The following is a 23,650-nucleotide window of genomic DNA, read 5'->3' on the forward strand; positions in this document are numbered from 1 at the left end:
AGATCAAGAGTCCATTTTATCATATTAGGGAACATTCAGTGTCATATGAGATCATGATTGAAACATTTAACTATCTCGTAACAATGGGATGAAAGCAGACTTTGAACCTGGTTGTGCGTGCTTTCAGGCTTTTGTCTCTTCTGCCTGATAGGAAGGTGGAGAGGAGGGAATGTCTGGGGAGAGTGAGATTATGCTAGCTGTTCTACCGAGGCAATGAGAAGTGTAGACAGAATTTATGGAGGTGAGACTTTCCCATGAAGTGCTGAACTGTGTCCATGTTAAGCAGTTTTGTGTGGTCACGGGCAGAGCAGTTGCCATATTAGTGATGCATACGAATAGGACTCTGTCTAAGATACAGTACACTGATAACATCTGGTGAGGGTCATAGGGGACATGCCAAATTTCTTTATCCTTCTGTGGTAGTAGAGCTTCCTTGGCTACGATGTCTACATTGTTCAAACAGGCTAGGCAATTGGTGATTTTTATTCCAAGTGGATTTGAAGCTCTCAACCTCAACACCATTAATGCAAGTAGAAGCAGCCCTCTTTCTAAAGTCAATAATCAGCTGACATCGAGTGAAAGATTATCCTCATGACTCTATGTTACTAATTTACACGTCTCCCTGTGACTGAGGATCTTCTCTGGATACTCCAGGTTCCTCATACATCCCAAAGACTTGGAGCCTGGTTGGTTAATTGGCCCTAAATGTGCAGGTGATTAGTGTGCCGGGGGGGGGGGGGCGGTGGTGGAGGGGTTGAAATGATGTGAATGTGGGGGAATTAAATGGGATTTTATCTAATGGCTACTTAATGTTAGGACGGACTTGGTGGGCTGAAGGCATTTTTTTCAGAGCAATATGACTTTGTGACACTGGAGTTGTGTCAGTGACTATATAAATCTCATTCTTTGCTTGCACTTTCAAAAAGACGAAGATTGGCTGATTTTGGTCCACATTTTGTTTCTTAGCTTCATAACTCCTTCTGAGCTTCTAGTCAAATCTACACCAGTCACAAGAAATTAATCTTTTATATTGCAAGCCCTTCTACTTTAACCTTCATATAAATCATTTTAATGGGTTCATTCCAACTCGTGGAAAGTGAAGCTCTCAGTAAGGCACTTACTTCTCAGAATGGCACTTTAATCAGTTTTCTACAAGACTTAATAATTTGACACTGTTCAATAGACATATAGTTTTCTTTATGCAGGTTTTAAAAAAAATAAAGCATATGGAATTCAGACAAAGTGTTTCACACATTCATCACGTGCCTACCTTGATGTCTTTGTTTCCCATACTGTTGTTGAGCTCTTTGTTGCTTCACCCAGATAGTTGCTGCATAGTTAGCTATCAGGGTTTCTTTGAGACGAGGCAGCGTGAACAGTGGAAACAACAATAACTGTTCCAGCTCAAAGCTTTGGAAAATGTAGTACGGTTGATTGAAGGGAGAGCTTCTGGGGCAAAGGCAGTTTTGGGAAGATTAGAAAGGATTACAGAGGGAGGAAAAGATATTTAATGTGTTGCTGTTAATGCAAGGTGGCCCCGTAGATACCCCAGTTTATGGAATGTTCTCTTGTAGATTGCTCTGAATAACCCAGGAGAAAATCAAAAGAACATTCAGGAATTTTCTTTCCTACTTTTATTTATTTATCAGGAGATATTTGGAAGTGAGGTAAAACAAAGGGAGTCTGATTATGCAGGAGCCCTGGAAGATGTGTGATGAAATTTCCAGAAATAGCTCCTTTTAGAATCGAGTTTGCAGATGACACTAAAATGCTGTAGGTGACATGGAACAGAAATGGATCAGAGTTTGTCGAAATGGATTGTTCCCAGTGAGGTTACTTGAACGGAAGAGGTTCAGGCAGGCAGCAAAGACCTCTATCAAGGCTTATGAGACGCTGGAGTTACAGATGGAAGCAAAGACAAGACTAAGTGCTGGGAAAAGGCTTATGTAAAACCAAAATTAAATAGTAATTACTCAGAAGCTGCAACTTATGAGATACTTAGCCTCTGTCAGAATCTTTTGGGTCTGAATTACACTAACTCCATTCCAGAAACCTGACCTGGAGCTAAGGGAAAGGAAGCTGAGAGCAAGGAGGGACAGTGAAGAGGGAATGGCATGTGTCAGCAGGTCAGAGGTCAGGTGTCACTGACCATCAGAGAACAGTAACAAATGTTGCTATTATGGACTTCCTTGGAGGCTTTTGGGAATTGGGCTGCCTCACATTTGAGGGGCAGTTGTTGAGTACAGACTGGGTCAGATATTGATGCCACGCCTCTTTCAGAATGGATATGAGAAAGGACTAAAAAACAGCCCCCTATGGACAACCTATGGACTCACTTTCAATGGCTCTACAACTTATTCTCGGTATTATTTATTGACTTTTTTATTTGCACAGTTTGTCTTCTTTTGCACATTGGTTGTTTGTCAGTCTTCGTGTACAGGTTTCCATTGATTCTGTTGCATCTCTGTGTTACACTGTCTCTGAATGTGAACAAAACAAAAGAGATGGTTGTCGACTTCAGGAGGGCACGAAGCGACCACTCCCCGTTGAACATCGAAGGCTCCTCGGTAGAGATGGTTAAGAGCACCAAATTTCTTGGTGTTCACCTGACGGAGAATCTCACCTGGTCCCTCAACACCAGCTCCATAGCAAAGAAAGCCCAGCAGCGTCTCTACTTTCTGCGAAGGCTGAGGAAAGTCCATCTCCCACCCTCATCCTCATCACATTCTACAGGGGTTGTATTGAGAGCATCCTGAGCAGCTGCATCACTGCCTGGTTCGGAAATTGCACCATCTCGGATCGCAAGATCCTGCAGCGGATAGTGAAGTCAGCTGAGAAGATCATCAGGGTCTCTCTTCCCACCATTACGGACATTTACACTACATGCTGCATCCGCAAAGGAAACAGCATTATGAAGGACCCCATGCACCCCTCATACAATCTCTTCTCCCTCCTGCCATCTGGGAAAAGGCTCCGAAGTATTCGGGCTCTCACGACCAGACTATGTAACAGTTTCTTCCCCCAAACTATCAGACTCCTCAATACCTGAAGCCTGGACTGACACCTTGCCCTACTGTCCTGTTTATTATTTATAGTAATGCCTGCACTGTTTTTGTGCACTTTATGCAGTCCAGTGTAGGTTTGTAGTCCAGTGTAGCTTTCTCTGTGTTGTTTTTTTTACGTAGTTCAGTCTAGTTTCTGTACTGTGGCATGTAACACCATGGTCCTGAAAAACGTTGTCTCGTTTTTACTATGTACTGTACCAGCAGTTATGGTCGAAATGACAATAAAAGTGACTTGACTTGACTTGACTTGACTTGAATGTCTGCAAGAAAGTACATCTCAAGGTAGTATATGGTGATGTATACATTATTGTGCAAAAGTCTTAGGCACATGTAAAAAAACTTCTGTAAAGCAAAGACATTTTCAAATATAATGAAATGTTAAGTTTTTAAATATCAAAAAATTACTATAATAAGCAGTGAACAGTAAAATAAAACTAAATTAAATCAATACTTGATTTGAGCGCCTTTGCTTTCAAAACTGTATCAATTCTCTTTGGTACACTGTTGTGCACCGTTTAAGAAAATCAACTAGTAGGTTGTCACAAACATCTTAGAGAACTTGCCATAGTTGTTCTGCAGACTTCGGCTATCTTGCTTGATTCTTTTTCTCTGGGTAATCCCAGACAGCCTTAATGAACTTGAGATCAGGGCTCTGTGGAGGGCACACCATCTGTTGCAGAAATCCTTGTTCTTCTTTTCACTGAAGATAGCTCTTTATGATCTTGGCCATGTGCTTGGGGTCAATGTCCTGCAGCAGAATGAAGCTGGGACCGATCAGATGGATGAAAATCTGCTTGTACTTTTCAGCATTGTGGATTCCGTCAACTCTGATCAAATCACCAGCTCTGTTTGTAGAGCCCCAAACCAGCAGGGAACCTCTGCTGTGCATCACCGTTGGGTGCAGACATTCATCCACGTAGTGCTTTCCAAAATTTCAAATAATGACTCATCAGTCCAGAGCACTCGCTGTCATTGTTTAGCATCCCGAGGTGAGTCTCTTGGCTTTGTTTCCACTTCAGAGGAATGACTTTCTGGCAGCATCTCTTCCAAGAAGACCACTTCTGACAAGCCTTCTCCAGACTGTAGAGGGTGTACTTGGGTTTCAGTGGTTTCTGTTATTGCAGAGTTGATAGCAGTACCGAACTTCATCAGACTCAGAAGGGACATCAGTTTGATGTACCTCTCGTCTGCTGCACTCAGTTTCCGTGGCTGAGTTTCTAGTCCTCAACTGTACCTGTTTCCTTGTGGTTCTTCAGAAGAGCCTGGACAGCACATCTTGAAATTCTAGTCTGTTGTGAAATTTCTGCTTGGGAGAGTCTTTGCTGATGCAGGGTGGCCCTTTTGTGTCTTGTTGCTATGCTCTCTCTTGCCATGGTGTAAAAATTGATAATTTACAGGTTAAACTGTTACATCTGCCACACCCTCACCTTTTAGTTTGGTTGTCCTTCGCTCAGTTTGATTCCTTCTACACCCGTTTCTGTTTCAGTTCATCAGTTTAGTTCATTCAATTCACAACGGCATTGATCATTAACATCCTGTTCGTTCGTTTTGTTTAATCATATACTGAGTTATATACCTACAAAATAATCAAGTTTTTACTTAAAAAGTGACCTTTTACTTAATATGTTACTTTCTTTAAAAAAATTCAAAGAATTCTCTGTAACATTTAATTTTTTGGAAAATGAAAGTCTGGAAATCTAAAATTTGCTCTTTTCTACTGATGAATTAATGCAGAAGACAAAAAGTAAACACCTAAAACGATCCAGACTGCTTAGGATTTTTGCCGAGTACTGCACGTACTTTGATAGTAAATTAAGTTTGACTTTGACACCCTCTGGGCCACCAGCATTGAGTACTGCCAAATACTCCCTTACTCAGCAATGATGGCACTTTGAGGAATGAGGAAAAAAAGCAGCTGGTTCTCAGCAGGACGTGGGAATAGCATTGCAAGATGTTTCTAATAATTATTAAAAATGCTTGCAGAGCTTAATTTGTTGGATCAACAGAAATGAATATGCACAGTGAATTTCGCAAAGTGTTGGTATTAAAGAAAGGTCAGCATTAATTGCCTCTGATTTTAACGGACTGCTTCGCCACTCAATCACAATTTGTGAAGTTCGGTCCATGTGTTAGCGAGGATCTTATTTATTACACGTTCAAAGCGGAAGTTAACTAAGCAATATGAGAAAAAAACCAGTGTGGGTCTATATGAGAATGGGTCATGGCAATAACAATCAGCTCAATCTTGGATATCTTTTCAGTGCTAATCTTTGCATCAGATGTTGAAACAAGGTCTTCCCTACTCTCAATTGGATGCCACAGATTACAGGAATCTATTTGACAGAGAGTAAACTTTTTTTTCAATGTTCTATCAAACATTTAGTTAGCTTCCTTTGCTCAGAGAACAGCCCCGGTTTATCCAGATGTTCTTCATCCCACTCTTTAGAGCAAAATAGCTCACAGGGGATTTTTTTATTAGTAAAGCAATGAATATTTTGATTGGGCATTCTGTGTGAATACAAAGAGTGACCTATTTAATATAGAGCCAATGCTCAAAGCACTGTTTTAAGCGGATCTAGGTGTCACAGTAATTAAGAGTGACATTGTTACAAATTTGCTTGAGGTTAAGTCACTGAAACATCAGCATCTGGAATGTCTCAGGGACCCAAGGTAGAACATTAATCAGCAGATTTAGTATCCAGCAATAACACTCAGTGCTGGTATCAGCAGAATTGTTTGACCAACATCTCATTAAGAAATACCATGCTTTTGACATTATTCCCAATATCCAGTTGTATTAAAACAAAGAGTGGTTCTGGCGCCACCGTTTGATACTTCTCCGTGTTGTGTCACTGAGGGTGTTAGGACATGCCTACACTTTTCCTGTGACAAGTTACCATCTTCAGTAGAGCCGTCGGGAATGATTTGGTTAGCCCACCAGCCAGTTTGCTGATGTTCACCTTATCTGTATGATCTGTATCTGGGTTAACAAATCCTGATTGAAATGTAGCCATGTATTAATGCACTCCTGCAGCAGGGCAGAAGTATGGAATTAGAAGGTTAGGACTACTTTTCCCAGATTATTCTTAATGAATGACAACCACAGTACCTAATCCCAAACATGAGAGAATCTGCAGATGCTGGAAATCCAAGGCAACACACACTTTGTAGAACAAAATAGACCACAGAGGTCTATATATTCCTTTCCATAAATGCTGGCCGATCGGCTGAGTTCCTCCAGCATTTTGTGCATGTAGCCATAGGCCCTAATCAATCTACTTAGCCATTTATACCAGGCAAATCAGAGCAAAGTCTAGACCAGGGGTTTCCATCCTTGGGTAATGGTAACGCTCATTGGCATAAAAGTGGTTGGGAGATCCTGACCTAAACTGAAGCTGTATTTTAGTTCGAAGGGTCCATTGCTCTGTATTGTGATTGGGCCATTATGCTGAGGAACTTCCTACTGACAGAAGTGATCAATTCAGGGAGGAACAATGGAGGAAGAGGTGCCTGTGTTAATCCTGGGGTGTGAGGCAATGCTTACTTAACGTTACCAGAACAAATAGCCGCATTATGGCTCTTAATGGAATCTTTCTATGCACAGATAGCTTGTTGCATTTCTTAGATTGTAATAGCGACTACTGTACATGCTAAAAGCGCTTCATTGTCTGTCAAACATTTTGGGACACAGAACGGTTTGTATAATTACAAAACTTACTTTCTCAATTTCATTAAAAATCTCAAATTACAAGCCTCCAAAAGAAATTTGTTTTATCCTGAAGGAAATTAAATTAATTTTCTCCCTGAAACCTTTAAAATGAGAGAAGTTCCAGGGTGCTGGTTCCCCTCATTTATTGGCTGTGTTCAGAGTGGCATCATGTCAGCGACCTCATGATAGGCCAGAGGGACTGTTCCTGTGTTGAACTATTCTATGTCTATGTCACAGTAAAAAATAATTTCCCAGTTTAAAGTCAAAGTAAATTTATTATTAAAATGCATCTATGTCACCATATTCTACCTTCAGATTTATTTTCTTGCAGGCATTTACAGGAAAATAAAGAAATACTGTAAAATTTATGATAAACTATACATAAGCAAAGCCTGACAAGCAACCAATTTGTAAAAGAAGACAAATTAGTAAATGAATGTAACATGCTGGGAAAGATTTCGCTGTTACACAGGTTGACTCTGTGGTTAAGAAGGCATATGGTGCATTGGCCTTCATCAATCATGGGATTGTGTTTAAGAGCCGAGAGGTAATGTTGCAGCTATATCGGACCCTGTTCAGATCCCACTTGGAGTACTGTGCTCAATTCTGGTCGCCTCACTACAGGAAGGATGTGGAAAACATAGAAAGGGTGCAGAAGAGATTTAAAAGGACGTTGCCTGGATTGGGGAGCATGCCTTATGAGAATAGGTTGAGTGAACTCGGCCTTTTTTCCTTGGAGCGACGGGGGATGAGAGGTGACCTGACGGAGGTGTACAAGATAATGAGAGGCATTGATCATGTGGATAGTCAGAGGCTTTTCCCCAGGGTTGAAATGGTTAGAACGAGAGGGCATAGTTTTAGGGTGTTTGGAAGGAGGTACAGAGGAGACGTCAGGGGTAAGTTTTTTACACAGAGAGTGGTGAGTGTGTGGGATAGGCTGCCAGCAACGGTGGTGGAGGCGGAAATGATAGGGTCTTTTAAGAGACTCCTGGATAGCTACATGGAACTTAGAAATATGGAGGGGTATGGGTAAAGACTAGGTAGTTCTAAGGTAGGGACATGTTCGGCACAGCTTTGTGGGCCGAAGCGCCTTTATTGTGCTGTAGGTTTTCTATGTTTCTAATGTAATGGTCTTTCTGTAGAAGCAGTATTTGGGTTATGGTTAGAGATAACAGGTGCTTTGAAGTGTGAGTCGTCCAATGACGGGAGGGTGTTATCGTGTCATTTGCCTAACACCGGGGTGATCTGGGTCTTTTGTTCAGCAGGAGATGAGAAGAGAAGACACTGGAAGTAAGAGGTCATAGGATTCAACCCGGAGCGGAGCCATGACCCGACGAAGGCCGGGGAGATTGAAGGAGGATCGGCGAAGGGGAAACCGTGAGCTCGAACTTGTGACCATTAGACTGTTCATTAAAATGGACCCTTTTCTTGTTTTGTTTTCTCTTCACTAACCCTGTAGTCAAATTAAGAATTATAAAGCTAAATCATTTAAGTGTATGCAGCGTACCGTCTGTTATTTCGTGGTACTGATTTGTAACAGAGAAACACATCACGCAGCATCCACAAGAACAGAGGGATTTCGAGCTGGACTCACATCTCAATCTCACCCAGGACCAGAGATTGTCTTCCCCAGACAGCCAACAGAACCTGAGGGTTTCTCAAACAAACAAACAAATAAATGTTGAATAACTGAGACATTAAAAGGATACAGGCAGACAGACAGAAATACTTTATTGATCCCAAGGGAAATTGGGTTTCATTATAGTCGCACCAACCAAGAATAGTGTAGAAATATAGCAATATAAAACCATAAATAACTAAATAATAAGTAAATTATTCCAAGTGGAAATAAGTCCAGGACCAGCCTATTGGCTCAGGGTGTCTGACACTCCAAGGGAGGAGTTGTAAAGTTTGATGGCCACAGGCAGGAATGACTTCCTATGACGCTCAGTGTTACATCTTGGTGGAATGAGTCTCTGGCTGAATGTACTCCTGTGCTTAACCAGTACATTATGGAGTGGATGGGAGACATTGTCTAAGATGGCATGCAAATTGGAAAGCATCCTCTTTTCAGACACCACTGTCAGAGAGTCCAGTTCCGCCCCCACGTCACTGGCCTTATGAATGAGTTTGTTGATCCTGTTAGTGTCCGCTACCCTCAGCCTGCTGCCCCAGCACACAACAGCAAACATGATAGCACTGGCCACCACAGACTCATAGAACATCCTCAGCATCGTCCGGCAGATGTTAAAGGACCTCAGTCTTCTCAGGAAATAGAGATGGCTCTGACCCTTCTTGTAGACAGCCTCAGTGTTCTTTGACCAGTCCAGTTTATTGTCAATTCGTATCCCCAGGTATTTGTCATCACCATGTCGATACTGACCCCTTGGACGGAAACAGGGGTTACTGGTGCCTTAGCCTTCCTCAGGTCCACCACCAGCTCCTTAGTCTTTTTCACATTAAGCTGCAGATGATTCTGCTCGCACCATGTGACAAAGTTTCCCACCGTAGCCCTGTAATCCGCCTCATCTCCCTTGCTGATGCATCCAACTACGGCAGAGTCATCAGAAAACTTATGAAGATGAAGATACTTATCTGGTTGGCTGCCAATGACTAGTGGTGATCCGCAGGGTTCGGTGTTGGGATCGCTTCTTTTTATGCTGTACGTATATCAGTGATTTTGATGATGGAACAGATGGCTTTGTTGCCAAGTTTGCAAATGATACGAAGACTGGTGGAGGTCCAGGTAGTGTTGAGGAAACAGGTGGGATGTAGAAAGACTTAGACAGATTAGGAGAACGGGCAAGAGAGTGGCAAATGAAATACAATGTTGGAAAATGCATGGTCATGCACTTTGGCAGAAGAAATTAATGTGCGGACTATTTTCTAAATGGAGAGAAAATCCAAGAATCTGAGACTCGAAGGGACTTGAGAGTCCTTGTGCAGAACATCCTAAAGGTTAACTGACAGATAGAGTCAGTGGTGAGAAAGGCAAATACCATGTTAGCATTCGTTTCAAGAGGGCTGGCATACAAAAGCAGGGATGTGGTGCTGAGACTTTATAAGGCACTGGCCTCACTCTGAGTATTGTCAGCAGTTCTGGGCTCCTCATCAAAAAAAATGTGTGGGCATTGTAGAGGGTTTTGCAGAGGTTCACAAGGATGATTCTGGAAATGAAAGGTTCATCATACAATGAACGTTTGATAGCTCTGGGTCTGCACTCACTAGAATTTGGAAGTGGGGGGGGGGGGAGGTTTTCATTGAAACCTTTTGAATGTTAAAAGGCCTAGATAGAGTAGATGTGGAAAGGATCTGTTCCATGGTAGGGGAGTCTAGGACAAGGGGGTACAGCTTCAGGATAGGGGCGTCCATTGAAAATAGAGATGCTGAAAAATTTCTTTGGCTAGCAGGTGGTGAATTTGTGGAATTTGTTACCACAGGCAGCTCTGGAGGCAAGTTGTTGGGTGTATTTAAGGCAGAGATTGATAGGGTTCTTGATTGGACATGGCACCAAAGGTTATGGGGAGAAGGCTGAGGAATGGGTTTGAGGAGGGGAGAAAAGGATTAGCCATGACTGAATCGCAGAGCAGACTTGATGGGCCAAATGGCCTAATTCTGCTCCTATGCCCTATGGTCTTATATCCGCACAAACAATTTAGTGAACACATACACCCTCTTGATTCCATATTTACCAAGTTTAGACATCTTTGCCTGAAAATTAAGTCATGGTTGTTGAGTACAATACATTCTGTCTCCAAAATTAATTCAATTAAATCAACAGAATGAGTGACAGAAGCAGAGTTCAGCAGATGATTTTCTGGATTATTTAGTTCAGCCAGTCTCTCAGTTCAGAACATTAAGTCTCTCATCTTGAAAATCGAGCTTCTTCTCAGAATTCTTTCCAATCCATTGATGACCTTTTGGCAATAGATTGCCTGAAAATTGCACCCATTATTTGAAAGGCAACATGATCAATTGGTCACACTGGATAAAATAATCTGTTTTCAGAGAACTGTAATCCCTGGGGAGGAGGATGCTTTGTCCTTTCCAGATTACTGTCAACAGTTGGCTGCATGAGACGAGGATAATCATGCTAACTGTAAGAGCTTTAAAACTGAGGAGGGCTGGGGGAAACTTCGTATCGAGTGGCATGAGGCTGTGGAAATCAATTTCAGGGTTAGTTGGTTGAGGTAGCAACTACATCAACGTTCAAGATTAAAATGGATACGTGGATGAAGTAAAAAGAAACAGTGGTAACAGGTTGTGGAAATTTGATTAATATCTCACTAGGGGCACAGAAAGGCAGTGATTATGTTGCTGGATTAGTAATCTGTAGATCAATGCACAAATCCTGCCACAGCTGGGGAATTTAATTACAACTAATTAAATTTCAGCCAAATAATAATAACCAAATAACAACCAAGCAGTAATTATAAAATTTCACAATTATCGCAAACCCCATCTAACTTTAAGAAATATCTCAAAAATCTATAATCAAAACACAAGCAGTGATGCTGGAAAGTTTGTGAATACTGTAGAATTTTCTCTATTTTTGCATAAATACGACCTAAATTGTGATCAGATCTTCACATGTCCTAAAACTAGATAAAGATACCATAAATAAAAAAATATGCTTGTTCGTTTATTTATTGAGCAAAATGATCTAATATTACATGTACTTGTTGGAAAAAATATGTAAACCTTTGATTTCAGTAACTGGTGTGACCCCCTTGTACAACAATAACTTCAGCCAAATATTTCTGGTAATTGTTGATCAGTCCTACATATTGGCTTAGAGGAATTTTAGGCCATTCCTCCTTACAAAACTACTTTAACTCTGGGATGTTGGTAGGCTTCCTTACACGAGCTGCTTGCTTTAGGTCCTTCAACAACATTTCTGTAGGATTAAGGTCAGGACTTTGATTTGGCCTTTCCAAAACACAGATTTTCTTTTTAAACCATTCTGTTGTAGATTTTCTCTTGTCTTTCAGATCATTCTCTTCTTGCATTGTCCAACTTCTATTAAGTTTCAGGTGATGGACTGCTACCCTGACATTCTCCTGTAAAATGTCTTGAATCAACTTTGAATTCATTGTTCTCTCAATGATTGCAAGCTGTCCAGGCCCTGAGGCAGCAAAGCAGCCCCAAACCACGATGCACCATGGTTCATAGTTGGGATGAGGTTTTAGTGTTGGTGTGCAGTGCCCTTTTTCCTCCAAACATAGCAGTGTGCATTTCTGTCAACAAGTTCAATTTTTGTCTCATCTGAACACAGAACATTGTCGCAGAAGGTTGTGGAATATACAGGTGGTCTTTTACAGACTTGGGATGTGCAGCAATGTTCTTTTTGGAGAGCAGTGGTTTCCTTTGTGATTTCTTTCCATGAACACCATTATTGTTCAGTCTTTTTCTTATTCTGGACACTTTAGCAGAGACTTTAGCAAGTTCCAGAGATCTCTACAGGTCTTTTGCTGTTACCCTTGGGTTCTTTTTCACCTCCTTCTGCATTGCACATTGTGCTCTTGATGTGATTTGTGCAGGATGCCCACTCCTACTGAATTTCCTCCATTTGTAGACAATTTCTCTTACTGTGGACTAATGATAAGTGCTTCTGTAGCCTTTGCCAGCTTTGTGCATCTCTACAATTCTTCTTCATAGGTCCTCTGAAAGTTGTTTTGATCAAAGCATGGTGCACATAAACAGATCTTTCTTGATCAGAGCAGGCTTTGTCAGTAACCTGACTTTGTGTGTCTCTTTTATAGGGCAGGACACTTCTACAACCCACGCTCCTAATTTCATCTCATTGACTGGAACACCTGACTCCAAAATAGCTTTTGTAGAAAGCATTACCCCATAGGTTCACATACTTTTCCCAACAAATACATGTAATATCGGATAATTTTTCTCAATAAGTAAATGAATAGGTATAATTTTTTATGTTATTTCTTTAATTGGGTTCTCTTTATCTAGTTTTAGGACTTATGTGAAGATAGAAACATAGAAACATAGAAAATAGGTGCAGGAGTAGGCCATTCGGCCCTTTGAGCCTGCTCCGCCATTCAGTATGATCATGGCTGATCATCCAACTCAGAACCCTGTACCTGCTTTCTCTCCATTCCCCCGATCCCTTTAGCCACAAGGGCCATATCTAACTTCCTCTTAAATATAGCCAATGAACCGGCCTCAACTGTTTCCTGTGGCAGAGAATTCCACAGATTCGCCACTCTCTGTGTGAAGAAGTTTTTCCTCATCTCGGTCCTAAAAGGCTTCCCCTTTATCCTTAAACTGTGACCCCTCGTTCTGGACTTCCCCAACATCGGAAACAATCCTCCTGCATCTAGCCTGTCCAATCCCTTTAAAATTTTATATGATACAAGAGAATTTTAATTTTAAGATCTGATCACATCTTAGGACATATTTATGCAGAAACAGAAAAAAATTCTACTGGGTTCACAAACTTTCTAGCACCACTGTGTATGTCACCATATTTTACCCTGAGATTCATTTTCTTGCAGGCATTCACAGTAGATACAAAGAGCCACAATAAAATCAATGAAAAACTACTCATAAAGATGGACAATAAATCATTGTGTAAGTTCTGCAAATGCAACAAGAAAAAAAAAATAATTACCAACACAGAGAAGGTGGAGGAACTCAGCAGGTCAGGCAGCATCTATGGAAATGAATATGCAGTTGATATTTTGGGATGAGATCCTTCTTCAGGATTGCAAAGGTAGGGGGAAGATGCCAGAATAAAAAGGTAGGGTTCGGGAGGGAAACTAGCTGGAAGGTGATAGGTGAAGCCAGATGGGCAGGAAAGGTAAAGGGTTGGAGAAGAAGGGATCTGATAGGAGAGGAGAATGGACCATATGAGAGAGGGAAGGAGGAAGGGCACCAGGGGGAGGTGATAGGCAGGTGAGAAGTGGTAGGAGGCCAGGTGAGTAATAGAAGAAGAGGGGAAGGGGATGGAAAATGTTTTTACTGGAAGGAGAAATTGATATTCTTGCCATCAGTTTGGCGGCTACCCAGACAGAATATTCCAGCCTGACAATCACCTCAACTTTGCACAAGAGGAGGCTATGGATGTATATGTAAGAATAAGAATGGGAATTGGAGTTAAAATGTTTGGCCAGTTGGAAATCAAGCTTTATTTGGGTGGATGGAGCGGAGGTGCTAAACATAGAAACGTAGAAAATCTACAGCACAATACAGGCCCTTCTGCCCACAAAGTTGTTCAGAACATGTCCTTACCTGAGAAATTACCCATAGCCCTCTATTTTTCCGAGTTCCATATACCTGTCCAGGAGTTTCTTAAAAGACCCATAGCCATAGCTCCCCAACCCAGGCAATATCCTTGTAAATCTCCTCTGCACCCTTTCTATGGTTTCCACATCCTTCCTATAGTGAGGCGACCAGAACTGAGCACAGTACTCCAAGTGGGGTCTGACCAGGGTCCTATATAGCTTCAACATCACCTCTCGACTCCTAAACTCAATCCCACGACTGATGAAGGCCAATGCACTGTATGACTTCTTAACCACAGGGTCAACCTGCGCAGCAGTCTTGGGTGTCCTGTGGACTCGGACCCCAAGTTCCCTCTGATCCTTCAGACTGCCAAGAGTCTTACCATTAATACTATATTCTATCATCATATTTGACCTACCAAAATGAACCACCTCACACTTATTTGGGTTGAACTCCATCTGCCACTTTTTAAGCCCATTTTTGAATCCTATCAATGTCCCGCTGTTACCTCTGACAGCCCTCCACACTATCCACAACATATCCAATCTTTGTGTCATCAGCAAATTTACTAACCCATTCCTCCACCTCTTCATCTAGGTCATTTATAAAAATCACGAAGAGAAAGGGTCCCAGAACAGATCCCTGATGCACACCACTGGTCACTGACCACCATGCAGAATATGACCCATTTACAACCACTCTTTGCCTTCTGTGGGCAAGACAATTCTGGATCCACAAAGCAATGTCCCCTTGGATCCCATGCCTCCTTACCTTTTCAATAAGCCATGTATGGGATACATTGTCAAATGCCTTGCTGAAATCCATACACACTGCATCTACTATTCTATCATCATCATTGTATTTAGTCACATCCTCATAAAAAGGTGCTGGTTCTCTTCGATGCGCTCCCCCCAATTTATGGCAGGTCTCACCAATATGGAGGAGGCTGCATCAGGAGCACCAGACACAATAGACAAGCCTAGTGGATTTGCATGTGAAGTTTTGCCTCACCCGGAAGGCCCATTTGGGGCCCGGAATGGAGGTGAGGGAGGAGGTGAATGGGCAGGTGTAGCACTTTGGCTGCTCACAGGGATAAGGGCCAGGAGGGAGATTAGTGAGGAAGGATGAATGGACAAGGGAATCATGGAGGAAATGATCCTTGTGGAAAGCAGAGGGAACGGGGGAGATAATGTCACGTTTGGTGTCAGGATCCCTTTAGAGATGGTGGAAGTTGCGAAGAATGAGATGTTGGATGTGAAGGCTCGTGGGGCGATAGGTAAGGACAGAAGGAACCTTATCACTGTTAAGATGGCGGGAAGAGGAGGTGAGTATGGAGGTTCAGGAAATGGAGGAGATGCAGGTGAGGGCAGCATCAGTGGTGGAGGAGTGAAAAGCCCGTTCTTTGAAGAAGGAATATATCTCTGACATCCTGGAAGGGAAAGCTGCAGACTGGGATCATAAATAAATAAATAAACTAACAAAGAAACAGAATTGAGAATATGAGTTATGGTTCTGGTCCATGTCCAATCTCACAGCAATTTGGCTGGCTCCCACCCATCTTCTGAAAAGGTCCACAAATTAAAATAAAGTAAAATCATGATAAAGTTGTAAGGAACACTTAACATCAAACAAGAGATTAGTTTGACTAAGACACATCCAGCCCATTTAATCCTGCCAAGCATGCTTCTTTAACACCTGGAGCTCCTGCCAAAATTGGATGAGCCGAGTCAAGTAAGAGCTTGACTCAATTAATCCCATAGAATCATTTTTGACAGCCTCACAGACTCTTCCATCAGAAGGTGCTAGTTGCACTTAGTAGAGAATGCTGCAGAGCCGATGTTTCAGCTTTTCATCCTAAACATTAAAATTCTTTGTCCAGACTGTGAAAGAGAGAAAATAAATTAGTTTTAAATTGCAGATATGACAGGGGAGGGATGAATGGAACAAAAAGAATATTCTGACAGGGTGAGGCTAAGGTTGTCATAGTAATAAATAGTTTATGAAGTATAGGCTGGGACTGTTTTCCCTGGAGCAAAGCAGGCTGAGGAATGAGTTTATAAAATCATCAGGGGCATAAGTAATGTGGATGGTGACGGTCTTTATCTTGAGGTACAGGAGTGCAAAACTTAAGGAACTCCTTAATGTAAGAGGGGAAAGATTTAAAGAGAACACAGGTGTAAGTTTTCCACACAGAGAGTGGAATGTATGTGTAACAGTTGTCAGAGCAAGTATTTAAAAGGCATTTGGGCAGGTTGACGGATAGGAATGGTTTAGAGCAGGAGCTCCCAACCTTTGGAGCCCTACCGTTAACCGAGGGGTCTATGGACCCCAGGTTTAGAGGGATATGGGACAAACACAGGTAAATGGTCAGCATGGATGTGTTGGGCCAAAGGACATGTTTTCACATTGCACAAATCTATGACTCTGTTGATGGATTAATGAGGATTGTTAGAGAGAAAGCAAAATATATGAAATGGAGATACAAGAGATTGAGCAGATGCTGGAAATCTCGAGTAACACACAAGACACGGTGTTGCTCACTCCCTACCCACTTCTTGTGACTGTAATAGTCTAGAAGGGACTTTTATAAGATCCTAGACTTTCACAATATCCCGCCAAAAGTCACCATTCTGAGCAGCTAGCCTGCTTGGCAGACCTCTGTAGAATTCTTCACTCTCAGAGATCTCCAAGAAGCCCATTCACTTATCAGTTATTGATGCACAAAGTGTCAGGGGCTCCAGCACATGGGAGCTAATTGTTCAGGCCTAATCCCTCCTCATCTGGACAAGAAAGGTTAAGGACTGATATTGGTATTTGGTTACAGTACTAGTTTATTATTGTCACACATATCAGTGAAAAGCTTGTCTCGCATATTGTTCGTACAGATCAAATCATTACACAGTGCATTGAGCTAGAAAAAAAACAAAACAATAACAATGCAGAGTAAGTCTGAAATCTACAGAGAAAATGCAGTAGAAAATAAAGTGCAAGATCATAATGAGATAGACTGCAAGACCAAGATTCTATCTTATCATAAAGATCTGTTCAAGAGTCTGATAACAGTGGCACAGAAGCTGTCCTAAAGCTTGGTGGTATGTACTTCCTAGTTTTTGTATTTGCTGCCTGATGGGAAAGGGGAGAAAAGAGAATGTCCAGGATAGGTGGCATCTTTGGTTATGTTTTACCGAGACATTGAGAAGTATAGACAGAGTCAACAGTGGGAAGGCTAGTTTTGTTGATATGTGTCCACAGCTCCCTAAAGTTTCTTGCAGTCATGTGCCGAGCAGTTGCCAAACCATTATACATCCAGACAGAATGCTTCTTATAGTGCATTGATAAGAGTTGGTAAGGTTCAACAAAGATATGTCAAATTTCTTCAGCCTCCTGAGGATGTAAAGGCCTTGGTGATTTTGCTTGGCCATGTGCCAAAGTCCATTTTTAAACTCGCTGAATTTCTACAATGGAACATTTGCTGCCTGCAATTACCGATGATAATTACTGATTTTATCTCATATTCATTTTGTAAACTGAATTTGAATTCACCAGCTGCTACGGCAGAAGTTAAATACACACTTTCGCATCAATAAGTCAGGCCCCTGAAGAGTAGTCGGGTAATTTACCTGCTACTTTACTGTCACTGAGGGTAAGGCACTAGATCTGGGCTTGTGGTGAATGGCAATACTGTTTAATTTTCACACAAAACACACCTTGTTCACGTTCCTTACTTCTGTTTGGTGTGAACCCATCTGGAAAACAGATTTCTGTGAATACCATTTGACTGGGATTCATTGGGACTGATACAATTAAGTGGCTGCCCCAATTAGCTGAAGTCTCATGAAAGTGGTTAAAACGGTGTACAAAAGACAAGCTCCCATTTAACTGAGTAAAAAACTATGTATTTAAAAGAAATACAGAACAAGTTAGAATACTACCAATGCTACTCCAGTACTATAAAACTCTATATTTGTTATTGGCAGAGGAATCAATCCAGAGTACAATGCTGTGTTCCTTTGATTGACTGTAAATGAACAAAATCAGCGCAGATGCCCACTGCAGAGAATGGACTGACTCCATTGCCTTTCTGCAAGAGGTAGTGTCATAATCCAACAACAGACTTCCTGGCATCCCAGGTAGATTTCGACACTCCAGTGATCTCTGCCAGATGATCATAAGAGGTGTTGGGGGATGTCTTTTAATTTGGTCCAGTAGGGCAATTTTTTGGCTAGTGTCAAATCTTTTTGTGGCATCTTGGCAAGGGTCTGAAATTTTTTTAAGCCAAGATTAAAAAAAAACCAAAATCACTGCTTTTTGAATCAGCGTCCATTGGCATTAATGCAAGCACACCCAACTGAAACTATTTAAAAACTGTTCATTCTTTATTTCGTTCTTCCTTACACTTGTGTACCAGAAATAACATTAAGCATCTTGAATCTTGAATCTAAGCACGATATAGTGTCTAACAGCCACACAAGTGCACGCGACTGATGCTGTTAGAAAATGGGCAACAGGCTCCCGTCCCAATTAAGTGGCATAGTGTTCCAAACAAACAAAGGGATCCCAGATATTTTATCAATTAGTTTTTGCTCTTTTAGAGTTGGCACAAATAAGTGAATGTCCTGATTAACCGAAGGCCCGATTAACCAGAGGTCTGATTAACCGGAATCCATCATACTACATAATGTGCATGAATTAATCTCAGTTCTTCAGGCTATGCCACTCAGAGACTTGTGCTAATATTACTTTGTGACTGTATGTGCTGGCTCATAGTTTTATGTATTGTGTGTAATTATACGTACTATGTTTTGCACTTTGGTCCCCATAGCAAAGATATTTCATTTAGCCGTATACCTGAGTATGGTTGAATGACAACAAACTTCCACCTGAACTTGAAAAGGCTTAATAATGTTACAAAATTTATTCTGTGAAGGTTGTTTTCTCACCCGGTAACCCAGTCCTCACCCAGTCCTCATGCGCCTATGGGTACAGGCAAAAGAAAACATGCATGAAAGAGAAGTGAAAGAGAAAGAGAAGTGAAGACAATCGCGGGCAGAATGTATATCCAAAATCATCAATTCCTAATAAGCTTCCATGATCATTTTTGAGAGGCTTTGGTCCATTCTCCCTTGCATGCTTATAATAAACCTTTTCTGTTTCCGGTTCACTTCTGACTCCGGTGTGCTTTTGCCCCACAACTCTGGGTCATGACAGAATATTGATCTACCCTAGCATTTCTTCACTAAATGCCCTGAGGACCCAGCCACTGCATGGGTTATATTCTTTGCAAAAGTCTTAGGCCCTCTTCATTTTTTATATGGTTTCAGATGGTATGTCTCCACAGAGCTCTGGCCTCAACTTCATTGACGTCGTCTTGGATTACCCAGAGAGACAGAAGCAAATCTGCAGAAAAACTGTGGCAAGTTATCTGAGATGGTTGGATGCAGTTTGATGCAGTTGGATGCACCAAATATTGGTTTGATTTAATTTTTTACTGTTTTTTGCTCTTTATAGTAATTTTTTGATATTTAGAAACTTTTCACTTCATTATTTTTGAAAGCATCTTTACAGAATTTATTTTTACATGTGCTAATTACTGTATATACTTTACAAAGTACCCTATTAGAGACTTGGAGCCATGCAGCATAGAAGTCGATCTTCTAGCCCACCATATCCAGCTGACTATCAGAGCTGACAGAAGATGTGGAGAAGGAAATGAAGCAGACAAGTATAAATTGCTTTGCTTACATTATTGATCAAGTAGTGTGTTGCCATTGCTACGATATGGTGAGCACCAGTCACCACTTCAGTCTGAGTGCTGCCCTTGACTGAAGCTGCAATTTCCTCCTTTGTTTCCCATCATTTTAAAATTTGAGATGGTGACAGATGTCGAGGATAACATGTTTACACGCAACTTCCCTTCCTATCCAGTGTCTGCCTCCAAAGACACAGGCACCAAGATAATTACACCCTCGCCTCCTCCCCCACTTCTGTCTCGCATACTAACTTATAATTTCCTGATTAGCAATGGGTCAAATAGCTTCCCCTCGCATAATTTGAGTTGGTGCCCATTGAGACAACTTTGGTGTAAGAATGAGTAGAAGTTATTTCACATTATTATTATTATATTGCAACAAGAATGGCACTGGTGACATCAAGCATCTTCAATCCTTCTGCTTTGATAACTCAATTCCTGAATCCTGTTAGACTCTTCACTGAATTAGTGGCATGACCTTCACCATATTCCAGCCCATTTGGATAGTTTCTTATCTAGGATTAGTTTATGCATTACTTAAAGCATTTCTTTATGCTGCCCCAGACATGTGGAGATTTTTTTTGCATCTTAATTTTTTACAAAGTAGTTAGTAGGGTCATGAGGAGAGATTTTGGCCATCATAAATCAAAGTATTGAGTACAGGAGTTGGGCTGTATTTTGTTGAAGTTGTATAGGTTGTTGGTGAGGCCTGAGTTGGAGCATTGTGCACAATTCAGGTCACCTACCCACAGGAAAAATTAATAAGATTGAAAGAATGCAGAGAAACTGCACGAGGGTGTTGCTAATGTTTGAGGATCTGAGTTAAGGGAAAGGTTGAACAGGTTAGGACTTTATTCCTTGGAGCGTAGAGAATGAGGGAAGATTTGATTGAGGTTTACAAAATTATGAGGGGTGTAGATAAACTAAATGCAAGCAAGCCTTTCCCCTCGGGTAGGGTGAGATTAGAGCTGAAGTTCATACAGCGTTTCGGGGTGAAAGGTGAAATGTTTTGGGGAACATGAAAGGGAACGTTTTCACTCAGAAGGTGGCAAGAGTGTGGAACTAGCTGCCAGCAGGAGTGGTCGACGTGGGTTCGATTTCAACATTTAAGAGAAATTTGGATAAGTAGGATTGGAGGGGTATGAAGGGCTATGGTCAATGGGATGAGGCAGAATAACATGAACTAGATGTGACGAAGGGATTATTTCTGTGTGATTGTGCTCTATATTCTATGACTCCTGGTAGCTACTGTATATTTAACAAAGGTGGAAAATTGATGGAAAATGCTAGCTCTTTGTTCACCATCTGTACTTTTGTCTCACTTTTACCACAAGACTGTGAACTGAATCTTATCCAGAAAGAAAAATGATTGATGGAATTTAGTGACTACCAATAAAACTGTAAACCCTATACGTATTTAAAAGATTACCTATGGAGGGTAAAACCTATCTAATGAACAGGAAAGAGACACAGAGAAGGAGAAAAAATTGGAGAAACAGAGAATGAAAGAAAGGGAGGGAAACAGAGAGAAATTCAGATACAAAAAAATTAGTCAGTCTTTAAGCACAACACATCACTGAAGTTGACACAAATACATACACCTGCTTCAGTCCACACAGAATGTTGTCCATACATGCTACAGAAAGAATGAAATCAAAATCTTAGCAACAATTTTCCTGCTAAAGTGGAATTGCAATGCCCATTTTGCAGAAATATACAAATGTATTACACTAAGCATTTTTTCATTTTTCTGTCATGACCAAGGTTCTCAATTATAATTGATGATACAAACAGAATTCAATCAGATTTTACCTACAGTCTGTTTACCTCAGTGAATCAATGTAACCCATAATTTACCAGGAAATAATTTGATGGCCTGCAGCTTCTCTGGAATAGGGATGTCCTCTGGTGTTCCCTAAATGCAGGGGTTCCCAACCTGGGGTCCATGCATCCCTTGCTTAATGGTATTGGTCCATGGCATATGCAAAGTTGGGAAACCCTGCTTTAATAGCTTAGATCTCAGCCACTGGCATTCAAATCAAATGAATGCCTCCTGTTCCTTCAATTCCTACAAAGACATCATTAAGCTGGGAAGAATGTAAAGAAGATTCTCAGAAATGATGGCAAAATCGAGAGTCTGAGTTACAGGGAGAAGTTGGGCAATCTAGGGTTTATTCCTTGGAGGGCTGATCCTACAGAGGTGTATAAGGTAATGTAGGTTATAGATAAGGTGAATGCACACACTCTTTTTTCTCAGGAAAAACTAGGTAGGTTTAAGGTGGAAGGAAAAGATTTAAAAGGGATATGAAAGCTAATTTCTTTACACAGACTGTGTAAAGAATATTTGAAACGAGTTGCCAGAGGAAGTGGCTGAGGCAGGTACCAAGGCCTTGGCAGATGGGTGTAAATAGCCCTTGCTGTCAGATCTTCATGTACATCTGGAGCTTTGATCTCACCAAGGCTGCCCTTGAGATGACTGCAGTGCAGATGAGCTGATTCTCCATTCTCCACCTCCTTGTAGACTGTGTTTTTGCCGAGAAAGTCTGGAAAGGAATGTGGTGGTCTTTGTCAAGGTTCATCTTCAGCAGCTGCATTGCATTGGACTATGTGCTTCATGGACAGTTCCCAGGAATACAAAATGAGCCAAATATTAACAGTTGTTGGAAGATCATCGTGTGTGTGAAAAATGCACTTGGATCTGCTCAAACCCTATTGAACTTCCAGTGTTAGAAGGTGTCTGTGAGGGAATGCTGCAGAACGGCACAATCCAAGATGCTTGAAGCTTAGTGGTGGAAAGGTTCTGTGGGGGGGGGGGGAACACACACACACACACACACACACAGGGGTTGGGTCCTTTGTAATGGTGTCTCAGAATCCTCTCATGGGTGGGCATAAAAATTTCTATGGCAGTAGTTCCAAGAAAGGCTAAGGTGTTACCCCTGGTGGTTTGAACAGTGCCTATGCCTCAGTCGATATCTCTAAAATTAACTTATCTGATACTTATCATGTTGATCTTTGTGGGGGTGTGCTATATGCAGATTGGCTTGTCCACACTTCAAGAGGATTTATTAACTGTAAAGTGGCAGGTTATGTCCTGAACAGGATGTAAAGGATTTCAGTCTCGATGCAGGTCTTCCTCTTGCTCCCATCACCCCTGGCTTTGGTGGTATCGATCAGCCAGTGATATGACTGACATTAACATGGTAAAGGAAGATATTGAATCACTTCACTGAGTGAATGAAGAAAATGTCAATTGTAGTTACTTTATATTTTTCCCAATAAAGTGCATTATTGGGGGAAAGGGGGTAGATTGGCTATGATGAACCTCTGGCCAAATAGACTACCATATTTGACCACCAGCACTCTAGTGAAAGCAAAAATAAGATGTAGCTGATGACAGGCATCTGAAGAAAAATCAGAAACTTTTGGAAATACTCAAAACGTCAGGCAGGATTTGTGGGTTAATGATTTTAGGACGACAGTTCAACTTTTTATTTCTGATCCAAGAGGGATCTTGTGCATAAGAAATAAAAGAAGCACAAACAAGAGAAAATCTGCAGATGCTGGAGATAAAAGTAATACACACAAAATGCTGGAGGAACTCAGCAGGCCAGGCTACAGCTATGGAAAAGAATGAACTGTCGATGTTTCAGGCCAAGACCCTTCATCAGGTATTGAATAAGGTTCCCTTGGAAGCTGAGCTGTAGTTGCAAGGCAGGAAGCAAAAATTGCCTACAGTGGAGGAGGAAGAGGAGAGTAGTCACTGAGCATGGGTGATGGCCACTTGTCTGGTAAATGAGCCGGGGTAAGAAAGAAAGCAGAAAGCAGAGAGGGAAGTGTAGAAAAACAAAACGGAAAGAGATGAAGATCAATAATCATAAA

General features: G+C 41.4%; 2 long non-coding RNA genes across 2 annotated transcripts in view; one reads left to right on the forward strand and one right to left on the reverse strand.

The window, feature by feature from the left end:
- Window positions 1-23,650, forward strand: part of LOC132391866 (uncharacterized) — a 57,769-nt gene that overhangs the window by 8,914 nt on the left and 25,205 nt on the right. Inside the window, exon 2 of the long non-coding RNA XR_009511362.1 lies at window positions 8,037-23,439. This is a non-coding gene — a long non-coding RNA (uncharacterized LOC132391866). The remainder of the gene's footprint in view (window positions 1-8,036; window positions 23,440-23,650) is intronic.
- On the reverse strand, window positions 799-8,396 carry LOC132391865 (uncharacterized). The gene is made up of 3 exons (XR_009511361.1): window positions 8,282-8,396; window positions 4,493-4,641; window positions 799-3,325 (listed from the first exon to the last, which is right to left on the reverse strand). It is a non-coding gene; the product is annotated as an uncharacterized LOC132391865 (long non-coding RNA).

Source organism: Hypanus sabinus, chromosome 3 (assembly GCF_030144855.1).
Source record: "Hypanus sabinus isolate sHypSab1 chromosome 3, sHypSab1.hap1, whole genome shotgun sequence".
NCBI lineage: Eukaryota > Metazoa > Chordata > Chondrichthyes > Myliobatiformes > Dasyatidae > Hypanus > Hypanus sabinus.